We start from the raw sequence: 6,000 nt of genomic DNA on the forward strand, positions 1-6,000 counted from the left end.
AGAGCCTTGTAGCATCTCTTCCTGCAGCTATTTCCCCACATAGATCCTAGATTCCTTTTTCTAACTTTATCTTCTTCAAGCTTTTGAACAAATTTTAGTTATCTCTTTTGCCTACCCTGAGGGCCTAGGACATAAGATTCTGGGTCTTGCATATGCTAGCCCCATCCATGCTCTACCACTGAGCTATACTCCCAGCCTCAGATTTTAGCATTAAAAAAATGATGCAATTGCCAGGTGCTGGTGGCTCATGCCTGTAATGCTAGTCACTCAGGAGGCTGAGTTCTGAGGATGGGTCATGGCTCAAAGACAGCCTGGACAAGAAAGTCCTTGATGCTCTTATCTCCAGTTAACTAATCTAAAACTGGAAGTGGCGCTGTGGCTTAAAGTGGTAGAACACTAGCCTTGAGCAAAAGAAGCGTGGGATGGTGCCCAAACCCTGAATTCAAGTACCATGACTGACAGAAAAGTGATAAAAAGGTCTATATGTATCCTAGACTGATCTTAAATGCTGACATCATGAGGCTCTTCCCTCAACTTCCTAAGTGCTGGGATTATAGGCTTGCACCCCCATACCAAGCAAATTTCAGCATTTTATTGAACCATAGATGAGATGGGAGTCTAGGTTCTGGCAACACAAGAGGAAGTCATGAGAACCAAAACACAGAGGTGCAGCAGTTAGCTAACAATCTGCCGAATCCATGTTCCCAACTTCTACCAGGTTTCCTAGCACCTTGCTGAAAAGTGATTTCATACTAATGAGTTATAGTACCCTTAACATGAATAGACATGAATTACATCATTTCTAGGCCTGCCCTGGAAAATATTCCTGCATAAGTTCCTCTGTGCTCTTTTCCCCCTAGGCTGTGGAATGTAGATGGTTCCCACACAAATGTGACAGGATGTGTTAAAGATGGGAGACTATCCTGTCAGCCTGTTCCCTAAATGACTGCATGGAAAGGGGCTTCCAGCAAGCTAGTCGGCCCTCCCACTGTACACTTACATGGTCTTAGTTTGAGCTGATGTTAACACCATATCCTGAGTTCAGGGACATAAACCACATTTATTTCTCACCATTCTGGAGGCTGGGAAGCTCAAGATCCAGGTTCTTGGTGATTTTGGTTCCTGGTGAGGAACAATTTCCTGACTTGCCCATATCAGGTATGTATATGGAAAGGTTAGGGGGAGAGAGAGAGAGAGAGAGAGAGAGAGAGAGAGAGAGAGAGAGAGAGAGAGAGAGAGAGAGAGCCAGCCACAGAGAGACAGCCTCAGAGAGACAGAGACAGTTTCCCTTTTTACAAATAAGGCTACTATTTCTATCTGATTAGGATCTTTCCCTTATGACCTCATTTAACCTTAATTATCTCCTAAGGGAAACCCTGTGGCTCACAACAGTGAAGAAGAAATAAGCTTTAATGGTGTATTTTTTTCATATTATGGTATGTGTTTCTTATTATTACTATTAGGAAAGGGTCTGACTATGTAGAACAGGGGGGTGGCCCCAGCTTTTCCAGTGGTGGGATTACAGACATATGCCACCACAGTCATCTTGGGACCTGTTTATAATAGGAAGCATGGGTAATTCTTTCAACAACAACAGAAAAATGTTTTGTCTATGTAGTGCTCATGACTACAACCCAAGATTTGTAGGAGGCTGAAATCTGAGGATTGAGGTTCAAAGTCTGCCCAGGAAGACAAAATTATGATATTCAATTTCAATTAACCAGAATTGCTAGAAATGGAAGTGTGGCTCAGATGGTAGAGTGCCAGCCTTGAGTGAAATAGCCCATAAAGATCACAAGGCCCTGAGTTCAAACCTGTGAAGAGGAGCCCAAACATTTATTTTCTCATGAGGGGTGGTAATGATAAAGTCTTGCTAGGTAGCCCAGATTGGCCTCAAACTCACAATCCTTTTACTCCCATCTCCTGAGAGTTGAAATTATTGGCATGTACCGGTTCAACCAGCCAGGAGTTGAACTTCCTTAAAAATTAAAGCAGGACTGGGAATGTGGCTTAGTGGTAGAGCACTTGCCTAGCATGCATCAAGTCCTGGATTCGATTCTTCAGTACCACATAAACAGAAAAAGTGATGCTGACGCTCAAGTGGTAGAGTGTTAGCCTTGAGCAAAAAGAAGCATAGGGACAGTGCTCAGGCCCTGAGTTCAAGCCCCAGGACTGGTAATAAATAAATAAATAAGAAACAAAGTAATGAAGGTTCTCAGATGAATTATTGCAGGGTTTCTAACAAAGAGTAAAGTACTCTTTCTCTGCCCCCTTTCCAACAGGTGATCATTTACATTGCTGATGTTCTGTCAGCCCGAGTGAGGGATCCTGCCTATGAGAAGAAGGTATAGATGGTTGCAATGCCTGGAGAGGGAAGGAGCATCTTATCCATGAGGCAGGAGCAGACCCAGCCCAGCTCTTCCTGCCTGCCACGCAAGCCCTCCTGATGGAGCTGTGCCCAAATGGAGAGCTGAGAAGCTGAAGCTGGCCACGTCACCCTTCTGCTCTGTACAGTATGGTGGTCTCTCAGAATCCCAGGGTCCCAGTGTCTGGCTGGTAGCTCACACCTGTAATCCCAGCTACTCAGGAGGATGAGACCTGGGGATCTTGGTTTAAGGCCTAGCCTGAGCAGGAAAGTCCATGAGACTTTATTTCCAGTTACCTAGCAAAAATCTGGAAGTGGAGCTAGGAGTCAAGTGGTAGAGCACCAGCCTTGAATGAAAAAATGAAGGAACAGTTCCTAGGTCCTGAGTTCAAGTCCCAGTACCAGCACTAAAAAATAAGGGGGGAAAATCTGAGTACCAGTGGCTCACAACCATAATCCTTGCTATTTAGGAGGCTAAAATCTGTGGATTGTGGTTCAAAGCCAGCCTGGGCAGGAAAGTCTGTGATATTCTTATCTCCAATTCAAAAACCAGAAGTGGAGCTGTCTCAAAGGGGTAGCGTGCTAGCCTTGAGCAAAAGAGCTCAGGGATAGTACCCAGCCTCCAAGTTCAAGCCCCATAACCAACCAAAAAAAGAATAAAAAAATCCCAGCATCCTCACTGGGAAGATATCTATGGGAAGTGAAAGACAAAGCAATTCAGCCTGTAGCAAAACCGAAAGTTCTGAGGCCAGGTCGGACCCGAGGGCTGAACGGATGGACTCTCTTTCTACCTTTCCTGAGAAGCCACAGTGAGAATGGGCTGGGGTCACCTTTTCTGATGACACCGTGGCATAGAACATGTGTGAAGAGAACAGGGTCACTTCTGTGCTCACACTGCTGCCGAGAATATTATGGGTAGGGATACACTTTATTGTATTCAAACACCCATCACATAGCTAAACCTAGAAGGCTTACTTTCTGAACACCAGTAAAATGAGCAGACCAATACAGAACAAATGAAACAGTGGCCTGTCAGCCTGCAATCGTCTAGTTCAGAAATAATAGGCGAGGTACAGATCATTACCTGGTGATTGGTAAAGATTACATTTTTAAATTACCATCCTGTGTTTCTCTCTCCCTCTCTTTTTTACCCCAGCACATTTAAGAGAATGGCAGATCTGCTTACTTTAACGTAATTTAATCCATCATAAAAATTACCGAGTTTCAATACTAGCTAGGTAGGGCTAATGCAAATAGACGTGCTACTGCGCTTGAGTGGGAATTCATTTCGGAGGCGGGTTGTGTTAACTAACTTGAGAGGAACCAATCCATTTCCAGAGGGTATTTCATAAATATTCCCCATGGGGACCTGTCTCTGTACTGTTTCCATGACACCCCTGTCCAGGCTGACAGGCCAGCAGGCAAGGCAAGCACCTCATCTTTTCCTTGTGGCATGTGGTTATCTCAGCTGGAAGGGTGGGGCTCAGATGTCTTCAGGGAACAGATGGGAAAGTCCCAGTTATATTCAAGATTATATCTATTAAAATAAGACAATACTTGTCCATCCATATATACATGTATACATACTCACTAAACAAGAGTCTGCTCTATTCCCACCCTAGGGACTTCCAATGTGGGGTCTTTTCCATCCAAGTTCTAGGATCAGCATTGACCTCCAGGGTCCCCAGAGTTTCTGACCCCATCCTGGAACAGAAGAATTTTGTTCTAAGAGATTGAATCCCCACTCGGCCTTCATAGTCTGCTCAGACCCAGCTCCTCTGTAAGATTCCCTTGGCCTCCCTTTGAAGTGAGCTTGCCATTCTTCATGTCGCTGTTACAATTCCACTCTGCTCTGCTGTGACTTAGATAAAGGTCAGCTGCGGCCCTGGATCTCATGGCTGGCCTTCATCCTGTAATTTTAAATAAAGGACTAATTTTAATAGTTTATGGAAATTATTATTATTTTTCTTTTTTTTTCTCAAATTTTTATTATCAAACTGACGTACAGAGAGGTTACAGTATCATACGTTGGGCATTGGATACATTTCTTGTACTGTTTGTTGCCTTGTCCCTCATACCCCCCTCCCTTCCCCCCTTTCCCTCCCCCCCCCCAGGTGTTCAGTTCACTTACACCAAACAGTTTTGCAAGTATTGCTTTTGTAGTTATTTCTCTTTTTTTACCCTGTGTCTCTCGAATTTGGTATTACCTTTGAATTTCCTACTTCCAATACCAGTAAACACGGTTTCCAATATACACAGATAAGATTACAGAGATAGTGTAGGTACAACCACAGGAAGGTGTAGTTTATGGAATAAACCACAGGAATAGTTTATGGAAATTATTATTATTTTTCAAAAAAGAAAACCTTAGAAACGTATCCAAGCCAAAGAATGTTGCTCATCCAAAGGACTACTGTCTTCCAAATGGGTGTTCATTAAAATACTAGTTTGAGAAACGCTCCCTGAAAGGTGTTCCATGGGCATGTTTAGTGCTCTGTATTCTGAGGGACAGGCAGGAGGCAACATGGTAATATACAGGCTCGCAGAAGAGCAGGAACGATCAATGAGATGACTATTTCAAGCCAGGATTCACTTCATATATTTGGTTATGGAATATCTTTTAATGAAACAATTGAACAGTTGGTTCTTTGGAAAGGAGCTTGTGGAGTGATAAACCTCAATGGAAGCAACGACACAGCTCTGACCCAGGCTGCCTATGACTCAGTCCTCAGCATTCCTTGTCTCTTGTTATATAACTAGAAAAGGCATAAAGCACATTCTTTTTTTTTTCTTTTTTGAAGCAAAAGTTTTCATGGACCCAATACAAGGTCTTGGGTTCAAAACTCCATACCCGAGAAGCCAAGGTGAAAATGAGAAAAAAAAATCTATTTTTATTTTCATTTTGTTAGTCATGGCGCTTGAACACACAGCCTAGGTGCTGTCCCTGAGCTTTTTCACTCAAGGCTAGCACTCTACCATTTTGAGCCACAGCACCACTTCTGGTTTTCTGGTGGTTAATTGGAGATAAGAGCCTCTAGTGAACTTTCCTGCCAGGACTGGCTTTAAACTGTGATCCTAAGATCTCAGCCACCTGAGTAGCTAGAATTATAGGCATGGGCCACTAGCACCCAGCTAAACAATCTTTTCTATTGACACCTTTGTCCAGACCCTGTGTGGCCATTAGCATGAAGAGACGGACAGGGTAACTTATCTTCGAACTTCCAGTGAGAGAAATGTGAGTATTCAATAAAACTTGTCTTTAGTTGTATTTAACTAACCTGAAGGTGCAAAACATGGAAAAAACAAACTCCCAATAAGACATGTCCAGCTGTTCAGGCAGTGGTGACATTTTCAGCCTTGCCTGGCAAGATAATAGTTATTTTGATACAGCATAAATACGTGCACCATCTTGAATGCAATTCGTTATAGACCCAATTGGGCTCTTCTCTATTGAGAACACATTGTACCTGATCTTATTGCCACTTGGCATCTGTACCCGTTGAAAAGTGGAATGCCTTTGCCTTTGTGTTCTGGCTAAGAATCTCTTGATCCTGAAAGTCTTGTGAAAAGATATGGTGAGGAAGAGAGTAGAAGGCACAGACAGGGGTGGAACAAAGGAGAAGAGCAGTCAGACA

Source organism: Perognathus longimembris, chromosome 24 (genome assembly GCF_023159225.1).
Source record: "Perognathus longimembris pacificus isolate PPM17 chromosome 24, ASM2315922v1, whole genome shotgun sequence".
Taxonomy (NCBI): Eukaryota; Metazoa; Chordata; class Mammalia; order Rodentia; family Heteromyidae; genus Perognathus; species Perognathus longimembris.